The 3,762-nt window shown below is 48.8% G+C and overlaps 1 protein-coding gene across 3 annotated transcripts in view; it reads left to right on the forward strand.

Annotated features, from left to right (window-relative positions):
* Positions 1-2,987, forward strand: part of LOC102477759 (uncharacterized) — a 19,942-nt gene extending 16,955 nt beyond the window's left edge. For 2 of the 3 annotated variants that reach the window (XR_003550440.1, XR_335452.3), the window contains one exon: positions 1,687-2,987. The gene's annotated coding sequence lies outside the window, so the exon portion shown is untranslated. Of the gene's footprint in view, positions 1-624; positions 1,114-1,686 lie in introns of those variants that run through there. The other variant, XR_003550441.1, reaches the window with a different exon arrangement.
* The last annotated feature ends 775 nt before the right edge of the window (positions 2,988-3,762 follow it).

Below are 3,762 nucleotides of genomic sequence, written 5' to 3' on the forward strand. Positions count from 1 at the left end.
GTCGTGTGCATCTTTTTATGTGTTTCCTTATGTACAGCCCTCCATGGCTACCCGTCACCTGTGGGACAGTCAGACTCTCAGACTGGTTCAGCATACTCTGGTCTCAGCCCAGGTTTGCAGCCTCCCCCACACAGTTCACATTGCTCACCATTAGATACTTAAAAAAAAAAAAAAAAGTTTGTCTGCTGAGGACATGTGTACACTGCGGAGTGACGATAGAGAGAGCGGGACCGTGAGAAAGCTCCCCCGGGGAGGATGGCCACGTTCATTTCTTCCTTCCTCCTCTTGGGATTTCGGGCATGTACACACACAGGCCTGGTGGGTTTTTCAAGCTGCTGGGTCTGGGACTTGAACCGTGCAGTCGGCCATATGGGATCCATCGCCTTAACCTCCAGGCTGCCAGCTGGCCTAGCATGAGATACTTTTTCCATGCTGTGGAAATCAACTGATTGGAACAGTTTAGAGCCATCTGACATCCTCTCCTAGCACTGAGTAGTGGAGAGTCAAGCGTTGCACCGAGACAGCATCTGTCCGGGAGGGTAATGCTGGGTCTGTCCCCAGGGAAGGGAAGTTGCCTGTCACCCAGCAAAGCCCTGGTCTCAGCTTTCCTGACTTTTATAATAGGATGTCCGCACTCTGCCTGTTTGTCTGGTTCCTGAAGCATGTGACTTGCAGCAGACCAGCGATACAGGATGCCAGCACCCGGGCGCTGCCCTCACGCCACCTGCTCCCTGGCTCACATTATAAGCCAAACACAGACGCCCACCAGCACGGGGACTCCCGGCTGCAAGGAATACTCAGGGGCTGCCTAGGAGACATGGCACTGTCCACTCTTCCAAGAACCGTGCTCAGGTAGACCCGGGACTGCTCCTGGAGGACTCTCAGCCAAGATACCTTGAGGGTTGTCCCGGCTTGCACTCGTTCTGTGCAGTGCCACCATCACTGTCTCCTAGGCAAATTCTCCGGTGACATTTCCTTATGAAGTCTGCTGATAGCAAGAACTGGTGCTGGGAGAGCTGGCAGGTCAGCTTTCTTTCCATGGTAAAAGCTAAGTATGTGTAGTTCTCCTTTCTGCTCTGGCTACCAGCAGACTCAGACACAATCTGAACCTCAATAACGGATCAGCGTTTTCATTCAAAGTTTATATCTTTTTTTCTAGGTCTTGCATTTCTTTCTGTTTTTTTGGAGAGGGTTTTTTTGTTTTTTTGTTTGTTTTTTGTTTTTTTGGTTTTTTTTTTCCTTTAGGGTGTGTGTGCTCATCAGAAAGACAGAGAGAGACAGAGACAGAAAGCGAGAAATCACCCCCAGGGGGGATGGCCACGCTGCAATCCCTTCTTCTCCATTCTCCTCTCGGGATCTTGGGCACACACACACACATGCGCCCAGTGTGAGTTTAAGTCACTAGATCCGGGACTTGAACCGTGGTCGACTACATGGGAGCCCAGTGACATAGCCATTATGCCATCTGCTGGCCCCTTTTCTTTTTTTCTTTTTGAGAGGTTTTTGCCATAGGGCGCGTGCACTCCCCAGGAAGAGAGAGAGACAGAGAGACAGAAAGTGAGAAATCACCTCCCGAGGAATCTCTTAAAGGGTCCTCCATCTCTGTTTGGGATGATGAACAAGCTCAGGGGGAGTGCAAGATGCCAGACTCGCACACTTAAACACGGTTTGAATTGTGTCTTTCAGGTTGTGTTTCATCACAGAAAATAAAAGGCATGAGACAAAGGATAGCTACACTCTCAAATATGGCATTGCTTCCTCAAATTTCATCCCTCTTGCTCCATGGTCTCAGGGTGGCCACCTCTGGGCCCACAGCACTGCTCTGCCCTCTGTGAGCTGGGTCAGCCAAGAGCACCGTGCTCTGTTCCTGAGAGGAACGGGCTGTTGGCGAAATCCTGGATCGTCTTTACACCCAGATGACTTAGGAGTGGCCCAAGGGCCGTGGCTTGTGAGGGCCCCACCATGGCGGCTGGCAGTGCAGGACTGGCGGGAGGGTGGGTGGTGCAGCTCTGCGGCCAGGTCCGCCTCTGCCTTTTTTGACTCCACAAAGCTGTGCCACGTGGACTGAGGTCAGCTGCAGTACTCCACACCCAGAGCTCTCCAGAGAGGGGCTCCGAAAACAGTCCAGTCCATGTGCCTGCTTGCTTTTCAAATGAAAAGCCCCAGTATAGCAGCTTAATCATATTATAAACACATTATAAACATATTAAAAAGTAATTACTTTGGAGGAAGTTAAGTATGTTAAAATACAAATTAAGATAAAATTAGGAATGTTTCTACTTTCATATTCAAGAGCACAGAATATCCTTTTTAATGATATTTGCCTTCCCGTAGGCCAGCGCCCCAGCCCCTTAACTGCTGCGTTGTCTCCGTGAGCATTTGTGGAGTGCCTCCTGTCGGCCAGGCACGGAGCTAGGTGCTGGCACTGAGCCAGTCTCTTACAAAGCTGAGTGATGTATTGACTGCGTGGGTCCCTGTGGCTGCCATATTTCAGCATGGAGCAATTAGGCAGAGAACAGTCAGTGTTTCTACCCGAGAGAAGGGATTAATCATAATTGGTTGCATAATTCTCAAGTCAGTCTTATCCAGAGCTACAGCCAAAGGCAAGATCTTGAGAGAATCACAGTGCAGATTTGTCCATCAAGTGCCACTTCTCCCCTTTAAAGTAGAAGGAAGTATAAAGAATGGGCTGTAAAGGGTTCACGATGGATCAGAGGCAGACAAGCGGTCATCTGGCAGGTACTAGATTTTGTTGGGAGAAGATTCATCAGGGTGTTAGACGAGCAGAGTTTGAGGACCAAGCGGTGGTACAGTGGTAGCACAACTGGGCCCACATGGGAAAGGTCCTGGGTTCACATCCCAGCAACAGCCTGAGTGGACTGGGTATGTGGGTTTGTATGTTCTTGTGATCCCAGATGGCTGGGAAGGCAGAGGTAGACCAAGGCATGAAGATTGTTGGGGATACCTGTCTCTCTGTCTCTCTCAAAGAAGAAATGAATAAATAAACTTTTAAAAATATTTCAACAAAGACTTGGGTTTGGCTCCCAACTTTGTCATTCCCAGCAGGGTGACCTTAGACAATCTCACTGAGCCTTAGATTCCTCTTCTGTAAAATGAGGGTTGTATATTCATGTCTGCAAGCCAGCCAGTGGTTAAGGCGGCTGGTTCCTACATGGCTGAATGCGTGGGTTAGGTCCTGGACATGGCAGATCAAGAAACTTACCAGGCGCCTTGCGTGCATGACCAAAATCTCAAGAGGAGAACAAAGGAGAGGGGATTTCGAAGTAGCCATCTCCCCTAAGGGGAGACTTATCACTCCCTCCCCAGATCTCTTGAGTGAGTACATGTGCCCTATAGGATAGAAAACAAACAAACAAAAACAAAAACACTTAAAGAAAATAAGAGAAATACAGCCTATGTTCATGTCTGCAAACCCCAACCCGGTATTCTATCTACTGTGAATAGTTTACCAAGGAGGAAGAGGGCGGGGGTATCTATCATCCACTAGCCAAAGTAACTGGCGAATATTTAAACCAGAGCGAAATGTGTGAGTATCCTGGGATCTAATGGGGGAGGTCTGAATTTAGGCAACCTTGAATTCTGACCTATTCTGATTGTTCATAACAAAGTACAGCCCTGAGTTTGACCTAGAGTTATCCAAGAACTTGCCATGATGTCACTATGTCTCACTGTGACATTGCACTCCCGGGCTCACGAGGGCGAAAACAGTCCTGAATCTTTGGCCTAATTAACACTGGCCAT

This window comes from Tupaia chinensis, unplaced genomic scaffold, assembly GCF_000334495.1.
Source record: "Tupaia chinensis unplaced genomic scaffold, TupChi_1.0 Scaffold000421_1, whole genome shotgun sequence".
NCBI classification, from domain to species: domain Eukaryota; kingdom Metazoa; phylum Chordata; class Mammalia; order Scandentia; family Tupaiidae; genus Tupaia; species Tupaia belangeri.